The sequence below is a fragment of the Crotalus tigris genome, unplaced genomic scaffold, assembly GCF_016545835.1.
Source record: "Crotalus tigris isolate CLP2741 ecotype Arizona unplaced genomic scaffold, ASM1654583v1 scf7180000017940.1788314, whole genome shotgun sequence".
NCBI classification, from domain to species: domain Eukaryota; kingdom Metazoa; phylum Chordata; class Lepidosauria; order Squamata; family Viperidae; genus Crotalus; species Crotalus tigris.
This window is the reverse complement of record NW_024096732.1, coordinates 1,066,559-1,086,838: the sequence shown is the minus strand read 5'-3', so window position 1 is coordinate 1,086,838 and position 20,280 is coordinate 1,066,559. Positions and strand designations below refer to the sequence as shown.

Sequence of the window (20,280 nt, the reverse complement as noted above, 5' to 3'; positions counted from 1 at the left end):
ATTCAAGAATAAAGAAGAAGAAGAGAGAGAAAACTAAACAAACCACAACAGAAAGCAAAAATGGTAAAAAAAAAAAAAAAAGTTATATCATTCCCAAATTCCCCCTTTCTACTTCTATAACTCTGCTGTGTTTGTAATCATTTAGGCTGTACTGTGTTTATATTGGGCATGCTGTGTGATATATTTCATACAAACTTGAGTCTTTGGTACAGAATCTATTTTTCCCCAAGAAATACAGGTGCCCATTTTAATGCAATTCTGCAGGGGAGGGAGACCCATGCTCCCCCAAGTGCGAGAGGCTTGATTTTAGCAATCTATCCTTGGCATTCTGAGCATGGATTGGATGGAAGGGCAATTAAATGGATAACCACAAAAATTACATATAAAGAGTTCTTCTCCTCCAATTCCAAATGAGAACTGGATGCCACTAAGCTCAATTCTGGACCTTTTTTCTTCAATATATATTTTTTTTAATGACCGGGATGAAAAAGCAGAGGGAGTGCTTGTCAAATCTGCAGCAAATACAGGAAGGCAGAAATTATCCTTCTTGTATATTCAAGAAATAGGTTGGGGAGGGGGAGAGAAATCACACTATAGTATGTGATTTAGCACAGGCACACATGCCCAAAGCCTCTCTTATAGAATCCAAGATAAACACCCAGGTGTAGGACAGGGCACATCTTGCTCCATAATCAAAGAGAGAGAGAGAAAAAACACTCCGTGCAAAATAAATAAATAAATAAATAATGAATCTGGGCATTGCAACCGATCACATGCCGAACATAAATCAGCCGGGCATGCATTTGCTGGAGAAGCCGATCCCTCGGCGGGGCTGCTGAGAAGGAAATTTGTCCAGCTGTGCAAATCTTCACCCTGAACTTTTCAAGGGCTGCTTCATCACGCTGACCTGGCGGGTGCCTGGACCTGCATCCTTTGGGACGGGTGAGCATCGGGAGGAATGTGTCATCCCTTTTCTTCGCCCTGCTTGAGCTTCACGGCTTCGCCTCCTTCCTCGCCAGGGCCGCTGTTTGGCACGGAGTGGAGCTTGCTCAGCAGCTTGTCAATCGGCTCTGGTGATTATGGGCTTTAGTTTGTGGGTCTGTGTTGCACTGACTGTGGGTGGCGGCCTTTGGGAGCGTTTGGGGTGGAGCTTTACACTGTTGTAAGGCCATTCCCAGAAAGCGGAGCAGTAAAGGACTTTCAGGAAGGCTACCTCTGCCTAGGCGACCTGGGTCACAACAATCCTGGTCAGAAGCTTGTCCGGTCTATTTTTGAAAACCTCCAGTGATGGAGCACCCACCACTCCACCCCTGGAGGCTTTGAAGAAGAGGCTGGACAGCCCTTTGTCTGAAATGGTCTAGGGTCTCCTGCTTCAGCAAGGGGTTGGACTAGGAGACCCCCAAGTTTCCTTCCAAAGCTAATGTGTCCTATGTTCTGGAGGCAAACTGCTCCACTGATTAGCAACATCACTTAGACTTATATACCCTCCCCTTTACAGCCCTCTCTCAGCAGTTTACAGAGTCAGCATCTTGCCCCCAGCAATCTGGGTCATTTTACGGACTCAGGGTCGAACTGCTGGCTGTGGGCAGAGTCAGCCTGCAATACTGCATTCTAACCACTGCACCACTACAGTTCTTATTAATTGTTCTAACTGCTGCCCATCTCACTTCGATGCTCTAAGTTTGCTGGGCTTTTTTTTTTTTTTTTTTTTTTGTAGCATTTGAACAAGATCTTCATTTTTATTTTATTTTATTTTACTTTATTTTATATTTTATTTCATTTTATATTTTATTTTTCTGCTGAAAAGAAACCTCTGCAGCCGGCCTTGGAGAAAAAAAGATTAAAGAAAGAAGAAGAAATACTTTTCCAGCCCGTCTCCCTGTTAGGCAATCCAAGGCTGGATAAGAACTGTGCCAGCCGCTTCGGTCCCCCCTCCCTCCCTCTCTTTCTCTCCCTCCCCTTCCTTCCTTCTGCATTGCACACATTCCTAGCAAACCTCCCAGGCACCAAGGCAAGGCCAGCGAAAGCACATTTAACCCCTTCGAAACTCGAGCTGAGAACCTACCAGGACGGGGCTCCGATGACCAGCCCTGCTTGAGCTTAGAGAGGAAAAGAAATGTTGCAGGGAAATGGCTCTTCCAGATTTTGCAAAGCCCACTCGCTAGCTTTCCTGTTCTCTTCCTCTCCTCCCCAACCTCTGAGCCCAGGGAGTGATTTTTTTGGCACTTGGGGGGGGGGGGAACCGCCTGGACGTAGCTGCTTTGAAGAGCAAGTGTTTGATGACCCCAGCCATTGAAAATATCCAGGAATACGATGGTCCTATCTGTGGATCTAAAGATGGAACTTCTTTTCCAGTTGCAAAAAAAATGGCATTCGGTATTGTATACAGCTGGAGGAACATAGAATCGTAGGGCTGGAAGGGATCGCGGAGGTCCTCTAGTCCATCCCCCTGCTCTAGCAGGACACCCTATATACCACTGTTTCTCAACCTTGACAATTTTAAGGCATGTGGACTTCAACTCCCAGAATTCTGGGAGTTGAAGTCCACATGCCTTAAAATTGTCAAGGTTGAGAAACACTGCCCTATACCTTTCCAGACAAACAGCTGTCCAGTCTCTTCTTAAAAACCTCCAGTGATGGAGCACCCACAACCTCTGGAGGCCAAGCCTTTCCACTGATTCGTAGTTCTCAATGCTTCTCTCTACTTCTAGGTTGGATCTGTCTTTCAGAAATTTCCACCCATTACTGCTTGTCCTGCCCTCAAGAGCTTTGGAGAATAAGTCAATCCCTTCCTCTTCATGACAGCCCCTCAAGTATTGGAAGAAAGTTACCATGTCTCCCCCTACTCTGCATTAGACTAGCCAGGGGTAGGCAACCTTGGCTCTTTTATGACTGGTGGACTTCAACTCCCAGAACTCCTGAGCCAGCCATGCTGAGGGGAAAGGGAGAGGTTTCCAAGCTGAGCCAAGCTGGCTCAGGAATTCTGGGAGTTGACGTCCACGAGTCATAAAAGAGCCGAGGTTGCCTACCCCTGGTAGACATACCTAGATCCCTGTTCATCACAGGGTTTAGCCTCCAGTCCCCTCGCCATCTTGGTTGCTATTCTCTCTACACTTCCAAGAGTTTCAGCATCCTCTCCGTATTGTGGTGACCAGAACTGGACGCAAGAGCTACAAAGGGCTCGCACATGGATTCGAGAACAAGTGGAAGGTGAGGATGCCATTAAAACGACAGAAAGGGAAACGGGCTGGTTCCCAGCAAGAAGGACCGAGGGCAGCTGGAGCAAGGCGGTCACAAAATGGATCCCGCTGGATAAAAAGCGCCCACGAAGGAGACCTAAAACAGGATGGAGCGACCACATCAGCAAGTCCTTGTCTTACAGCCACAATGTAGCCCAACATTTCTGTTGCTAAGTGAGACATTTGTTAAGTGAATTTTGCCCCATTTTACGACCTTTCTTGCCACAGTGGTTAAGGGAACTGGCTTCCCCCGCTGACTTTGCTTCTCAGAAGATTGCAAAAGGGGATCACGTGACCCCAAGGGGACGCTGCGACCGTCGTAAATATGAATCAGTTGCCAAGCGGCTGAATTTTGATCACGTGACCACAGGGATGCTGCAGTGGTCGTAAGTGTGAAAAACAGTCACCGGTCACTGTTTTCAGTGCCATTGTAACTCTGAATGAACCGTTGTAGGTCTTTGCCACTAAATGAACCATTGTCACTAAAGGAACTGTTGCTAAGTGGAGGAATACCTGTACACCAAGGGCGCGTTTTCTCCCATCATCCCGCCAGCCATTGTGTGCACACAGACACACCCTCCAGAGGGCTTCCTGGACTGCCCTTTCCAAGCCGGGAGGGGAGAAAACACCTCCTGGCCAATGATTCCCGAAGGGCGAGGGGGGCGAAGGGGGCCTGGGCAGCTGCTGAGGGCAATCCAATCCGTGGTAATTGATGGACATCGATGGCGCTCCATAGGGATCGGTGCACCTCGGCCATCACGTGGACTCCTGGCTTTAGGGGGAAAGCCGTATCGTAATTGTTTTGCGGACTGTGTGTGTGTGTGTGTGTGTGAGGCAGGTCCATCTGCCCCCAGGGAGGGAGGGGGGATAAAGAGGGAGGAGCAGGGTCCTCACTCAGCTGGGCTTTGACTCCGGGCCTGGGTCTCCTTCCCTCGCTGCACACATTCACCATCCCCATACCAGACCCCCCCTCCTCAAAACAGAGGGGGGGGTCTTTTTCCATCCGCTCTCTACCAAGAGGCCAAAGACTCCAGAGGGGCGAGGAAGGCGCACGCCTGCACACACTTGCAGACGCCCAGAGCCCGACAATGAGCTGCTCCGTGAAGATAAGCAGCATCTCGCCCAAAGAGCTGGCGAGACACTCCCGGCGCAGCTCCACGATTAATTCCAGCTAATTTCCTGCCTTGATTTGGAGGTTATTGTAGGAGGGGGGAGTCCTCTCTGTCTCTTTCTGCCTCTTTGCCTGTTTCTTTTTCTCCCTCTCTCTTTTTATCTCTTTCTCTCTATTTCTATCTCCTTCCAGCTTTCTCTCCCCTTTTCTCTCTCCCTCTTCCTCTTTCTCTGTCTCTTTCTCTCTCCCTCTTTCTCCCACTCTCCTTTCTCTATTTCTGTTTTTCTCTTTCCCTCTCCTTCTGTCTCTTTCTCTCCCTCTCCTTCTGTCTCTCTCCCTTTCTCTCTTTTTCTCTCTCCCTCTTTCTTCCTCTCTCTTCCTCTCTCTCTCTCTCTCCCCCCCTCTTCTCTCCCAGAAGCAGGACTAACACAGGTTAAAGCATAACTTGTCTTGCTGTTTAGCAACTCTACCTACCACTCGGTAATTATATGCACTGCCAGGGATCCAATCCGACGTCAGCCTGACAGATAACGATCTTCCCGTTTTATTTTTAGCTCTGTGCTACCCCCTCCAGATTCAAAAAAAAAAAATCTGTTTCTTCCATTTCTCTCCCCCCCATTCTCTCCCCTCATCCTTGCTTAGTTTTTTCCCCTCCTTTCCTTTAAACACACACACACACACACACACACACACACACACACACACACACCACACACATATATATATATATATATATATATATATATATATATATATATATATATATATATATATATATTGCTGCAGCTTCCTGCTCTCTTCTCCCTTCCTGCAGCTCCTCAGCATGAGAGCAAAGCCAGAGAAGCCGGGTGGAAGATGTGCCAGCCACACACCGCGCAAGCCCTTCACAGCCCTGCCAAGGTGAAGCCAGCATTCGTTTATTTTGCAAAAGCCAGCCTGCCCCGCTTTGCGCCTTCAAGGGTGAAGGGGAGAAGCGGGCGAGGGATAAATCGGACCCCAAAAGCATCAAATGTGGGGGTTGTGGTTTTTTTATATTCAAAGGCGTAAAGAGGATGGGGGGGGGAGAAATAGGAGACCATTAAGCTTGGATGGCTTTAGAAACCAGCATCAGACTAGCCACGGTTTTTAGGAGAGGAAAAATAGGACATAGTCCTCGAGTTATGACAGTCCATTTAATGACATTTCAAAGTTAATAAAGGCACTGAAAAAAATGTGCCTTTTCAGACCTTTTTTCACATTTACAACTGTTGCAGCAAATTCAGACCCTTGGAAACCGGTTCATAGTTATGACGGCCACAGCATCCTGGGGTCACGTGACCTCCTTTTGCGATCTTCTGACAGGCCAAGTCAGCGGGGGAGAGCCAGATTCACTTAATAACCAGGTTACTAACTTAACAATGGCAGTGATTCACTTATCAGCTGTTTCGTTTAGTGACAGAAGTGTGTCATGATTCAAGGACTGTCTGTACACCTGCCCACTGATATTGGTGGGTCACACTTCAAAGAATTGAAGAAAAAGAATGGAGATTGGGGGAAAACAAACCATAGTTTCTTCCTGGGTGGCTGGAAAGAGGAGGGAGGTCCTCGCAGGGGGCAGAAAACTCAAAATGGCCAGCATGGTTACCTAACCCTAAACGTGACTTTCTTTTTTTCTGTTTTGTACAATGTATCTTTTTGGTTTTTGTTTTACTTTATTCAGAAGTTAAAAGAGAAATTATCAACAAAAAAAAATTACAAAAAAAAAAACAAAACCCCACAACAATAAACAAAAATACAAAAATAGACCAACGTCCTTTTTTGATTCATCAAGGGATATCTAGTTGGGGAGTGGGAGAAAATGCTGGGAAAAGGGGGCCTCAGGTAGGGAAAAATTCCTTCTTTAACAAGGGGGCTCAACAAGTGGCCAAGATTACGTCAGTTTATAGGAATGCTGGCCGGAGTGGGGTTCCCCCCCCCAATTTTGCAGAATTTAATCTGATCTCGGCACTGGCCACCTACCCAATTCCTTGCAGAAGAACTTGGAAGGTTTGGCTGAGGGAGATGCTGACAAAATGAATTTTGGAAGGGGGACCACACAGGGATATCTTTAATCATGAGCACTAGAGGATGGAGGAAGGGAGGGAGGGAGGGAGGGAGGAAGGAAGAAAGGAAGGAAGGAGAAGAAGATGGGAATGAGGAAGGGAGGAAAGGAGGGGGGGAAGAGAGGAAGAAAAAAGATGAGAGAGAGGGAGGAAGAAAGAAAGGGCTGCTACCTTCTTCCTACACCTGGTTCTCCCAGGAGTTAGGAACACCTGAGGATTTTGCCAGTTTCTGACGCCCGTCCTTGCAAGGAACCAGAGCAATTTCGCTCACCGTGAAGAACCCAGCAGCTGTGTCTCCCCAGACCCCCCCCCCACACCAAGCAGCTTCCCCCAAACCAGGGGAAGTCTGAAGCCAGCAGACCGAGCAGCTGTTCCGGGTACAGGAGCTGAACCGGCGTCCAGCTCGCCTGCTGGGACTCCTCTTTCAGTGAGGACTCAGTCCGCCCTTCACCGTCTCACCTTCATCTGCCGGAGGAAGAGGAGGGGGTAGGAGGGGGTAGAGAAGCAGAACCCCTCCCCAAAAGAGTTTGGTAGAGACCTAAAAGGGGCAGCAATCTGAAACCTCAAATCAGGAAAGGAAAAGAGGTTCAGGGGGGCCAAGGAAGTAAAACAGCCAAGTGAAAAGAGCAAAACTTCCTTCATTGGGTTTCTAAGAAGTCTGGCTGATCTCTCAAAGTGGTAATAAGTCAAGGGTTACCTGTATTTCCTTCCTTCCTTCCTTCCTTCCTTCCTTCCTTCCTTCCTTCCTTCCTTCCTTCCTTCCTTCTCTTTGGAAATTTTAAACTTTCCTGAGCACTTAGAAGAATCACTGAAAGAAGAAAACAGAGGAATGAACCTTATGCTGCATCTCCAGTGAGAGGCGCAGTGCAATCAACGTCCTGCTTTGCAGCCATGCAAAGAGCTTCTGCTTGGGCTCTTTAGACTTTGGGGTGCCTTTCAAAAACGGTGCCCTAAAAATGAGGAGGTCCCCGTAATTCCTCTCTGGAGCCCCACCTGGCCTGGAGGCGAGAGGGGCAGAAGTGACTTTTCTCCAGCTGAAGCCAGGAGCCGCCCTAGAGCGACTCTTTCGAAGGCTTCGCCTCTCTGTTTCTTCCCCTCACGAAAAAATAAATAAACATTAAAAAATAAAAATAAAACTATCACACAGCCACGAAAGAGAAAGCCCCGAATTGGGCTAGGTAGAACACCTTGGCAAGTAGTTCTCGGCTTATGATTGTTCAGTTAATGACCGTTCAAAGTTACGACGGCAGTGAAAAAGATGACTCGGGTCCGTTTTTCACACCTGCGATCGTGGCAGCCTCCTCCACGGTCACGGGATCAACATTCAGACGCTGGGCAACTGGCTCGTAGTTACGACGGTCGCCGTGTCCCGGGGTCCCCTTCTGAGACCTTCTGACCAGCCAAGCCAAGGGGGGAAGCCGTTTCCACTTGACGACCGTGTGACCGAGGTAACAACTGCAGGGATTCCCTTGAACCCCTGTGGCAAGTCGGGTCGTCAAATGGAGCCAAACTCGCTTAACGACCGACCCCCTCACTTAGCAGCAGAAACTATGGGACTAAAATTGTGGTTGGAAAAAGAAAAAAGGGGGGAAAAGCCCAACTCTTTCTCCCAGCTTTCTCTTTCTCTCTCTTGTCCTTTTTATTTTTTTAACTTTTGGCTTTCTGCCTGTGGGAGGGGGGCTCAGGACCGCCCAGATGCTGGCCTCCCCCGGAGAAGGCAGGCCGGCCCTGGCAGCCCGCGTGCAATTCCAGGGCTCTCCGCACAGGCCACGGCGGGTGCTTTTCCTGGGGATTTTTCTCGCGGAGCTTGTTCGGCGTTTAACCTGTTGGGGGCACAACCCCGCCGGTGGCGGTTCAGACGGAGCGCCCGCTCCCCTTCTCGCCGTGCGCTCCTCTCCTTTGTTCCTCGCCTTGACACGCAACCGCCCCCCCCGCCCCGCCCGGGCTGTCAGATCCGGAGACAGACGGGGGTCGGCTCGCTCCGGACCGCCAGCGGCCCCCCACGGCAAGGAGTGGGGGTACCCCGGCCGCCCCCTCCCCAAACCAGCCTCCCCACCCCCCCTCCCTGCGCAGAGCTGCCGTTGCCATAGAAACGCCAGCCAATCCCAGAACTCGCTCGCAAAAGAGGGCCGGGGGTGAAGCGAGGAAGGTGGGGTTCCCCTAGCCCCCCCTCCCCACCCCCCCCACCGTCCCTTTGCCAATCAGGAGCTGCCTTCACACGACCTGCCTCGAATGCAGCTGCTCTCCGCCTCGGGTCAATGGCGGGCCCGAGCGGAGTTCTCACGCTTTGCAAAAGGATGCGGAGTTCCGCGCGCGGCGCCAAGGCGGACCGGGGTGGGCTGGGCTGGGGAGGGTGGGGGGTGTCTGGCGTCAAGGGTCGTGGGAACGCAACCCGGGGAAAGGAAGCTGGGCAGACTTGGTGGGCGAGGGTGCGAGCCCTTTCCTAGAACAGAGGAGCCTGGAAAAATGTGGGCGCCCCCTCTTAAAAGCAGGGCTCGTTTCCCCACTCCCCCCCCCAATAAAAGCGAATTGCTGGAAATTGTTGGAGATAGGGAAAGAGAGAGAAAGAGAGAGAGGAGAAATAGGAGAAATAAGAGAAAAAGAGAGAAAGAGGAGAAAGGAGAGAAAGAAAGAGAGAGAAAGAGGAGAAAGGAGAGAGAGAAAGAGAGAGAGAGAGAGAGAGAGAGGGACAAAGAAAGAGAGAGAAGAGAAAGCAAAAGAGAGAGAAAATAACAGAAGGATGGATCCCTTTGCATCACAATAGTTTTTGTTTAAAATGCTTTGTTGTTTAAAACCACATCTGTTAAACTAAGAGTGGACAGTCCGTTGCAGGGACATCCATGGGGATGGGGGGCAAAAAAGTCAAAATGGCGGCCACAAGCAGGCAGTTCGTCCTGCATTTGGTGCAGCTGAAAAGGGGCAGAATTATTAGGCTGGACCAGCAGGACTTTGGGTTGCCTTTGGCCTTTTTCTACTCCTTCCCGAGGACCCGGGATGGGCAGATGTGGGTGCTCGCTGGGGTCAAACGCCACCCAGAGTCGCTGGATACGAGACGGGCAGCAAATACATTTAATAATAAGTACATAAATACAGGTAGAACTCGAGAGCCAAACCTTCTGTTGCTAAGTGAGATCGTGAAATGAGTTTTGCCCCATTTTACAATCTTTCTTGCCACCGTTGTTAAATGAATCACTGCAGTTGTTCAGTTAGTGACCCGGTTGTTAAGTGAATCCAGCTTCCCCATGGGCTTTGCTTGTCAGAAGGTTGCAAAAGGGGATCACGTGATCCCGGGACACGGCGACCATCATAAAACTATGAACTAGTTGCCAAGCGGGTGAATTTTGATCACGTGACCAGGGGGGATGCCGTGAGAAAGGGATATAAGTCACTTTTTTCAGTGCGGTTGTAACCTCGGTCACTAAATGAAATGTTGTAATTCGAGGACCACCTGTCTTTTGACAATTAGTCGGTCACCGTAGTTTGCATCAGGGCGTGGATTCCTTGGAGAGGACTCAAGGGGACCCCTTTTAAATTCTTTAAATAAACAAATGCTTTTCTTCTATTTTAAAGAAGCCGAAGCAATGGCAACCAAGAAGGAGTGGAAGGCATGATCGGTTTCTCCCCCCACCCAGGAGACCCCCACCCCCTTCCCCAAGGAGACGTTTGCACCACCAGATGGGGGGGAAAGCAGACTGAAACGCGCAGGCAGATTTGCAACTGGAAAACTGACACTTAGGCTGAAGCACTGCAATTTCAACAAGCTGTTTCCTCTTTCGGATGGGGAACCAGATCAGAAACACACACACACACACACACCGAAAAGGCAGGGAGAGACAATTTGGACATTTCAGTCCTGGCTTCTCACATTCCACCCCAAGATTGTCTACTAACCACAATCCGACATGCTGATGTCCCCAGGTGATGTTTGTGCTCGGTGTGCCTCGGTTTGGCGCCCTTTCCTTCCCCTTCGTTGTATTTTCACAACAATCCTGTAAAAGAGGCCAGAGGGGAAAAGATCAAAAGTCATCAAGCAACAGAAACTGTAACCGTAACTCAAGGACTTAACAACATCAAGCTGGTAGGAAGTGTTGGGGAGAAAGAAAAAAAAAAAGCACAAGATTGCTGTTTTGCAAAAAAGTTATTTGTCTTCTGCTTTACGGGAATTCCCCGTGAAGTTGTCTTTTGCAAGAAAAGTGAGTTTTCAGCAGCTTTCCTCATAATCTGTAAGTTTTGAAATTCTGGAATTCTCATTTCAGCTTTTCTTTCTTTTTAAAGCAAAGGCACTTGGAGATGCCCTCATGAGCTCCTGCCAGCTGCCTGCGAATAACCTACTTAACAGGGTTAATGAAAAAACGAGTGGTTTGTTTAAATTTGGGCTAGTTTTGTGGGAGGGGACACATTGGAGAAGAGGAATGGGGAAAAGGTAACAGACAACTTTGAAATCTTTAAAACAGTTCTGCTCTGTGGAAAAAGCAATCCATTATTTGTCTGTTGATCGATTTTTACAATAGTGTTTTTCTATGGATGATGGCTGAAGACATCCAGGAATTATTGGAAAAATATATTTCATTTTATTTTATTATTATTAAATGCATAGGCCACCCATCTTACTATCCAAAGCCAGTTTGGTCTAGCGTTAAGGCACCGGGCTAGAAAGTGGGAGGTGATGAGTTCTAGTCCTGCCTTAGGCACGTAAGCCAGTTGGGTGATATTTTGGGCGAGTCCCTCTCTCTCAAACAAACCCACCTCACAGGATTGTTGTTATGGGGAAAACAGGAGGAAGAAGGTGTGTTGGATATGTTTGCCCCCTTGAGTTATTTGTAAAAATAATAAAGGCGGGATACAAATACATTAAGTAAGTAAATAAATACATACATACAAAATATACTATGGAACATCTGGATCTCCAGGGAATGGGGTTCCTAATTTTGCTGACTTAAGTGATGCCAGTGGGAAAAGCATCCCCAACTGCTCAACCTGGGATCGGAGAGTTTTAACAGATGGCCAAAGCATCTGTCAAAGACCAGTCCGGAACTAGCTGATGGGGAGGGGTGACTGGCAATAAAACAGTAGGATTGATTTATTGAGTGGGACCCCCCACCCACTCACAAATTTAGCTCCGATTTTCAACACAGCGGTCTTGCACAGGAGCACAAAATCGGTGTTTGTAAGTGGGAAAACAGTAGTGAACTGGCACCTTCTGTCCAATGGCATTTCTCTCCCTCTACCCACCCCCAAAGCCCAAAGCTGATGTGATCCAGAATACAGAATAACACAGAAGGGACCTTGGAGGTCGTCTAGTCCAACTCCCTGCTAGAGCAGGAGAGTCTATACCATCTCAGACAAGTGACTGTCTAGCCTCTTCTTAAAAACCTCCAGTGATGGAGCACCCACAACTTCTGGAGGCAAGCTGTTCCACCGGTTAATCGTCCTCAGTGTCAGGAAGTTTCTCCTTAATTCCAGGTTGCTCCTCGCCTTGATTAGTGGAGAGATTCCAAGCTTTATCCAGCGTTCCTGCATGCTTGGTAGTTTAAATACCTTTCCCATCCATAAATGGCAAGATTTAGAATTCTAAGGTGTTTTGCCCCTTAGCTAGTCAGTTTCACCAGCCCTAAGTACAACTGCAATATAAAACTTTCCAACTTGCTTTTTCCTGTCTAGTTAAAACATCATTCTTTCCTAGGCAAACTTCCCCAACTCAGACCTCTTCCAGCTGGGGGTACAAACTCCCAGAATTCCCCTGCCAGCCTAGCCAAGTCCAAAGAATTCTGGGATTTCCAGTTCACACGGTGGGAGGCCACCCACGTTGGAGAAGGCCAGTAAAATGGAGGGGCCCCCATATTTGAAGCACATTATCCTCAGCAGGATGCAGAAACCACCAACATCAAAGAGGCCTCGTAAAGGGATGCAGTGTTGGGGGGGGAACCCCAGATTTTTGAGGGGGGAAAAAAGAGCCTTGGGAGGCAGATGGGCACAAGCATTGCAAGGCTTCCGTGAGTGAGACAATTGCCACATTGATGGGATGTCATGTCCCCTCCACGTCTTCCCCAGAGGCTGCTGTTCCCGTCTCTTTGTGCCACGCTTTCAGAAGGACCCAACTTGATGACGAGAGGGAGCCAGGCAGATTTTAAGGCTGTCCGAATCAAGCACAAAAAGGCATCACCCAGTCTATTCAGTACAAATTGGGCCCCGGGAGAAGATCTGATCAGCAAAATTCCCCAGACCTTTTGGCTAGGAGACCGAAAAGTTGGAGCAGGAAGTTGACACCTTCTTGAGCAGAAAAACATGGCTAGCAGAAAGTTATTTATTTATCTCGCCATAAGCCTGCACTAAAAAAGATTGGAGGCCGACACACTTCCTCCCCACCCCTTCACGTCAGATTCTGTCCCTTAGCACAAGCAAGGATCGGGAAACGTTAATGCTTTAAAAAGCCCCAAGTGAGCCAGCCTCAGCCCCAGTCTTCTGGAATTTTAGAGAGGAGGAGGAGGAGATAAATAAAGAGGGAAAGGAGAGGAAGAGAAGGAGAAAGGAGAAGCAGAAGGAGGAGGACAAAGAGGAGGAGAAGGAAGTGATAAATAAAGGGGGGGTGGGGAGGAGAAGGAAAAGATGAGGCAGAGGAGAAAAAAGAAACAGGAGGAGCAGGAGAAGAAAGGAGCAGGAGGAGGACGTAGAGAAAGAAAAGGAGAAGGAGAAAGGAGCAATGATGATGATGGTGATGATGATGATGATGAAGAGCCCAACTCACTTCACAAAGTGTGTTCCACCGCTTGTGTTCGTGCATGCATCAGACACCCATTGCAACAGCCTGCTGCCACTTACGTCATCTGCCCTGTCAATTTCGGTCAAATCCATCCATTTCGGTCAATTCCTTAATTGGTTAATTCCATCCATTTTTGTCAATTCCACCAATTTCTGTCAATTCTGTGTCCTCGTCAATTTCTCACCCATCAATTTCATAGCCTTTCGTCAATTTCCTGCCCTGAAGAAAGGCAAGCTAGATAGATTAACGCCCTGTATCAAAGGCGCCTTCGTTCATCCTGCTCTCTCTCATAAGCGACTCCTGCAATTGACCTATGGAGATGGCATCCAATTCTTCACATAAACCACAAAGGAAGTCTGGTTTATGCCTTCCCTTTTTCTAAAAGTAAGGGTTCTTCTTTTCTGGTTTGTAACCTCCAGATAAATCCCAGATGTTATTTCCTGTCATCATTCTAGAGGCCACCATCCAGATGTTTTGCACCCAGAAGTGCATTGTTCCTTCAACTTGGCAAGTCGAAAAGATGTGGACTTCAACGGCCAGAATTCCCCAGCTAGCATGTCTGAACTTCAACTCCCAGAATTCCTCAACGAAGGTGTGGACTTCAACTCCCAGAATTCCCTAGCCAGAACACACACAAACACACCCCTATTTCAGGGGAAACCATTTCTCCCAAATTCTCTGATCCTTTTAAAAAAAATCTGAAATGCCAGTTCTCTGCCATCTAAGCAGCTCTTCTTCCCAATCTCCATTCCAACCTACAGAGAATCACAAAACACAAAACACACTTGCGAGTTGTTTGGCTTCAGAGTGATGATCCAGCTTTTCCCTTTTTCGAGCTGCAGGAACAGCAAAACAGCCTACGTGGATGATGCCTCTACAAATATTTGCTCCCAACATGCCTGCTAGTGACACGGGCTTTGATTGCCGGCTGGCCAAACTCGGCTTAAAAAGTCGCCCTTCTGGATCTGGAAACAGGTTTGAATTAGGTTTCATCCCGGTTTCTTTTTCCCCATTTCACTTTCAAAGCAAGGTGGTTGCTTTCATGATGCCCAAACGTCTAGAGATCCCATCGTTTTTGATCAAGAGACCAAATGTGAAAGTTGACGTGCGTATAAAATAAGTAAAAGGTTGGCACCTGGACATATCATCCATCTGGAGCCGTTAAAAAAACTTCTACAAATCCATGACTTGCTATTGGTTTTCTTTTCAATTGTCTTTGGGGACTGCTTCAGTCAGTCGTAATTTTACACTGCTTTGTTTCCCCCCTGGCTTTTAACGTCTTTAGTCAGATTTTACTGTTTTTCTGCTGGTTTTTTTCCCCCCAATAAACGACTGCCTTTATAGGAAGGCTTCCGCTAAAAAAAACAGCTTTAAATTGTTTCACATACATATATATATATATATATATAAGAGCTGGTGATATTAGCCAAATTATATTGAGTTGTGTCACTCAGGTGGCTTTTGTGTTTAACGCAGGACTAGAACTCGCCGTCTCCTGGCGATTTTACAAAAAAAAGATGATTGTTTTGCCCTGCTATCCCTGCTCCAGCCGATCTCCCATTAAATAAAGCAAATGAAGTCACCATTGTCCAACTGTGTCCTTTAAACTGGTTACTGAATTACATTCAACCAGAAATCTGCCCAAGGGAAGGTGAGGATGGTGCTCACAACTGCCATTTTGACTTTTTTGACCTCCAATCTGCCTTCCATGGCTGCTCCTGAACTAAGCCAGAACAGGCTGCATTAAATCAACAGACTAAGCCACAGGAAAACAAACCAAGGTTAAGATGAATCAAAGCTTAGCTAGCTGTCCAAACACATCTGTTAGTTCTTGACCAGGCCAGGTTAAAGGACTAATGGGAACACAACATTTTTCTACTATTTTGGGCAAGCAGTCAAATCATTTTTATTCGCTTTGGCAATTCTAATGCATTATAATGTTGGCTGGGATAATTATATATCCCCCTGTCTTATCGTATTAATTTAACTGTCATTATTTGTGGCAATACCTATAATTTCCTACATATTGCAAACAGACAATTTCTTAATGGGCTATTTTGCATGGGGCGTTATTTTTAATTTTAATTTTATGCAGGGTAGGTAAAAATAATGTTCTTATGACGCAATGGGAAAAATTCCAAAATCTGAGGCTGGCTGATTTTTAAAATCAATTCAAAATGCACCAAGTTTCTAGATCTCATTGTAGGGGATGTTGGATATAGGCATAACAAGAGGAGGCATGAGGGGAATATGAGCAGAGGATGAACCGAGATTTGAAGTTAAATAATGATTCTAGAAGTAAATACTCTATTCAGGTAATCCTTCACTTATTAAATGAATCCTGTTGGTCATTAAGCAAAACTGGCTTTGCCCAATGAGTTTGTTTGTCGGAAGCCGGCACAGAAGGTGATCCTGGGAAGCTACAATAATCGTAAATATATGTAATTACTATAACTTTACAATACAGTTAGAACAGAACAGAATAACAGAGTTGGAAGGGACCTCGGAGATCCTCTAGTCCAGCCCCCTGCTCGAGCAGGAAATCTTATACCATTCTGGGCGAATGGCTGTCCAATCTCTTCTTAAAAACCTCTGAAGGCATCCTTAGTGACTTTGCTTGTTCAATCTCTTCCTAAAAACTTTGGCAGCTTAAGACCTCTGTCAAAATTCCCAGCCCAACGGAGTCCAGATTTGCAACGGGGCTGAATCTGATTCAGCCAAGGGAGCTTTTAAGACACCGTGTATGTCGACAGATTAAAGAAGCTGCCTTGAACTAACTTTCAGCTCATCAGCCAATTTCTTTTTCAAGCCGTAGCTTTTAGCCCGCAAGTCATCCTTTTTCGCTTGCATATTCTTGCTGGTTTCTCTCCCTCCTTTCGGCTTCTTTTCTCTCTCTCTCTCTCTGCCCTGTAGATGGCTGCATGAAAGATACTCATTCACATAAAAAGTTGGATTGCACGATATTATTGAAAAAGTGACCTCCAGTGGTAACATTCACCCATCAGTTACAAGGCAGCTTAAAGACGATTGTCACAATATTTTGAATTTCTTTGTCATTTTTTCCCCTCCCCGTTTAGGGGACGGTTTTGATGCGTGCATCGTTAATTCCAAAGGTCCCTCAATGCTAACAAGGCAAATTCCCCATGATTAAGGGGGGGCAGGGGGTTTGTCTGGGTTTCAGAAGATCATTTACAAATGGAAACAATCAGACCTTTGATATAAATCACCAGGGGGGAATAAGTGGAGGAATACCACTTGCTTCCAAGGGGAAGGGCATAATTATTTATCAAATATTTATAATTATATCAGAGTGGGTTGATGGGGTCCAAATGGGGTGAACGTAAATAATTCATCGGTGTTTTTTGATCTATAATCGTTCCCGACTTTGATCACCAGATATTTCTAATATTAATAGGACCTTTCTGGTTGATGAGAGTCCTTAATATAAATACTTAATTAGTGCAGCATTTAAGGCTTCAAAATCAGGTTTTATCCAAGCTGCCAAACTGTAGCCACCAACAGTAATTGTGAGGTGCCTTAAAATGGATGGTCAGTCCACCCAAAACCCCTGTGGTCACCATCATTATTCAGTTTGGCTGTTTTCTTCCCATTTGCTTCCACAAAGGGTTGGGCTAAAAGCAGCACAGGGAGTCCTCGGCTTACGACCACAATTGAACCCAGAATTTATGTCGCTAAGCAAGGCGTTCGTTAAGGAAATCACTTCAGCTGTTCAGTTGTTAGATGAATCGGGCTTCCTCATTGAATTTGCTGGTCAGAAGGTTGCAAAAGGGAACCACGTGACCCTGGGACATTTGCGACCGTCATAAATATGAGCCAGCTGGCCAAGGGTCTGAATTTTGATCACGTGACCACTGCAACGGTCATAAAGTGTGAAAAACAATTTTAAGCTCCTTTCTTTGTGCCCTTGCAACATCAAAAGGTCCCTAAACCAAGTTGAGGACCAGCTATATATTCTTTATAAAAACTGACGAAAGCGAAAGACCCACCGCCTCAAGTGATAAAACCATGGAAGTTTAAAACAATTCCATTAAATCTAAACCTAGCCTGACTGTGAGAAGCAAAATGTTTGGAAAGGGGGCTCTTAAGAAGAGACCGGACAGCCATTTGCCTGGAATGATGTAAGATATCCTGCCTGAGCAGGGGGGTGGACCTCTGGATCTCTAGGGTCCCTTTCAATTCTGCTATTTTGTATTCTGCCATTGTCTGATTATTTTGTTTTACAGGAGTTTGTGGAGTTTCACCCGTAAATCCTTTTATTCCGTTCAAGCTCTCCCTTTAGGACCATCACAGATTTAACAATTCTTTTTCTACTTAAGAGAACTATATTTTCTGATACAAAGATATCTTTATTGGGTCGGAGGCCACCAGGAGATCTTGAGAAGGAGCAATGGAATAGTTCCGTGGGCGAAGTCAGGGGTCTGGCTTCCCCCATAGCTCCAGCCCCACATGAAGTCCTGGGCAAGGAGATAAAATTAGCAGCTATGGCGTCAAAGAAGGTGGGGGGAAGGAGACGGGCAAATCACAGCCTTTGAACAGAACCGCATAACTGGGTCAGGGACAATGGACTGGTTGTGTTCAGGCAGCATAAGCTACGTCGCTGTAAACCCTGGTTAGAAGCTTTAGTGGCTAAGCCCCCTTGCATAAATCCAGCTCTTTGAAGGAGGGGAGCTTGGGCAGTGACGCCCCCCCAGTCAGGAAAGTGGCCCTCGTGAACACAGAAAGGGCAATTCCCGCTTTAGAAATAAAGCCTAAAGACTGAAATTCTCACAAGACACGTGAGAATCCGTGTATTCCCCAGCCCATTTCCACCCAGTCATTCGGCCGATTTCGGGGTAGCCCCCAAAGGTTTTTAGGGGGGCGCTCGTCCCTCCCTCCCCAGGCAGAGTCTCCTCCGTAGGGAATGGCGAGGTTGCAAAAGCCGCTGCACGCCGCCTTCGGGTCTTCCACCGCCAACCGTGCAGGGTCCAACCGTGAGTCCCATCATCCCCAGCCAGCAGAGGCCACCCTGGCTGGGGACGAGGGGAGCTGTGAGTTAGCCGTGTTGGAAAAGCCCAAGAAAGAGCCGGGACGAATAGCCAAACGAGGCGGGCGGGCGGGCGGACGGACGGACGGACGGACACACACACACACACACACACACACACACACACACACACACACCCCGCTGCTTCTGCCAGCGCCTTTAACGTCCCGCCCCCCTTTCCCAACACCCCCCGGCTCCGCCCCCTTCCTCTTTGCACCCCCCTCCCCAGGGATTTCAGGATGGGGCGGGACGCCTGATTGGGGATGGGGGGGCTCAAGAACTACGTTGCCCAGAATGCCTCGCTCTCCAGCTGGTCTAGGAAGCGAAGGGGGGGGTCTCCTCTGGGAATTGTAGTGCTGGGGGGGCGAGTTGGGCTCTGGGACATCAGGAAGATAATTTGGAATTGGCTCATTTCTTCGTGGGGGGAACCTAAGGGGCCCGTCCCAGGCGCCCCCTCCCAATTTGGTAGCTTCACTTGTTTTCCTAGTTAGGAAAAAAACTTCGCAGCCAGCAAGGGCAGCGGGGGGGGGTCCCCAATAACTGGCACCCCGCAATCCCCCTCAGCCCCGCTCTACCTCCTTCGCGTGCTTCTCCCTCCTTAACGGAGAGTAAAAGCACCCACCCACCTCGGCCTCCCGAAGCGACGGTCGCTGCAATTTCGCCGGTCGCTGCTCCGGGAGCCTCGGAAGCCACGCGGGACTTGGAAGCGGCCGCGGGGGGGGGGCGTGGGTGGATGGCTTTGAAAGGAAGTGGCAGGATCCCAGTTGATCTTTTTGCACTGGGGAGGCAGAAGCCCCTAAGGGTTGGATGGCCCATCTTCCTTGGGATTAAGCCTGGAGGATGGGCTTCCTCCAGGATGGCAGTTCTAAGATGGGTTTACTTCAGTGTGTTGCAGCCGCCAAAAAGCCAACACAATCCTGCATTAACAGAGGGATAGGTGAAGTGTTGATGTCCCTGTATGATGCCCTGGTTAGATCATACTTGGGATGCTGCATCCAGCTTTGGTCACCGCGATATCAAATGTTGAGACTCTGGAAAGAGCGCAGAGAAGAGCAACAAAGAGGATTAGGGGGCCCATACGAAGCGAAGAACGGTTGCAGGAATTGGGTAGGTCTAGTCTAGAGAAAAGAAGGACTGGGGGAGACAGGATAGCAGACTTCCAATATCTAAGGGGCAGCCACAAAGAAGAAGAGGGGGTCAGCTTATTCTCCAAAGCGCCTGAAGGCAGGACAAGAAGCAACGGATGGAAACTAACCAAGGAGAGAAGCAACCTGGAATTAAGGAGAAACTTCCTGACAGTGAGAACGATTAATCAGTGGAACGACTTGCCTCCAAGAAGGTTGTGAGTGCTCCATCACTTGAGTTTTTCAAGAAGAGACTGGACAGCCAATTGTCCAGTATTGTGTAGGGTCTCCTGCTTGAGCACACGGTTGGACTAGAAGACCTCTAATGTCTCTTCTAACTCGGACATTCTATGTTGTAACTTCCAGAATTCCCCAGCGGGCACAATGATGGAAGAAAATTTGCCCTCTGCAAAATGAGAAAAAAAGGGGGTTGATTTGGACACTAACAGAAAAGTAGATGTGAATGCAACTATCAAAAAGGTACCCAATGCTGTTTGATCCGTTAGTATTTTGCTTCTGTGGAGTGTCAGAATGGTTCAATTCCCAATTCTCTTCTGCATAATAAAGACCTAAGGTCTCCCTCCCTCCCTCCCTTCCCTCTTGTCCCTGTATTTTTTTTTCTTCTTTTCCAACCTCTGTGCTGCTAAGAAAATATTCACCAAATTTGACCCTATGCCAGCAAGCCATTCTGATGTCTCTGCAATGGTCTCAGTTGATTTAAACCCAGAATTTAAATCTCCTTGGTGAAGTAGCTTGAACAGACCGGGAGGGAGGGGGCCTTTAAAAAAAATAAATAAAAATCCCTTATTAGAATGTATTGCCACGAGTCCGCTAATTTAAGCATGTTTAAGTGGGTTTAGTCTGGCCATGAATGAGCAAAGAATGACATTAGTTTCAACCATGTATCTGTATTAATATCCA

General features: G+C 47.6%; 2 long non-coding RNA genes across 2 annotated transcripts in view; one reads left to right on the top strand and one right to left on the bottom strand.

The window, feature by feature from the left end:
• LOC120308697 overlaps positions 1–11,793 on the bottom strand; it is a 39,351-nt gene extending 27,558 nt beyond the window's left edge. Inside the window, exon 1 of the long non-coding RNA XR_005556903.1 lies at positions 10,323–11,793. This is a non-coding gene — a long non-coding RNA (uncharacterized LOC120308697). The remainder of the gene's footprint in view (positions 1–10,322) is intronic.
• On the top strand, positions 8,468–10,784 carry LOC120308698. Its single transcript, XR_005556904.1, has 2 exons — positions 8,468–8,580; positions 10,002–10,784. It is a non-coding gene; the product is annotated as an uncharacterized LOC120308698 (long non-coding RNA).
• Positions 11,794–20,280: the final 8,487 nt, after the last annotated feature.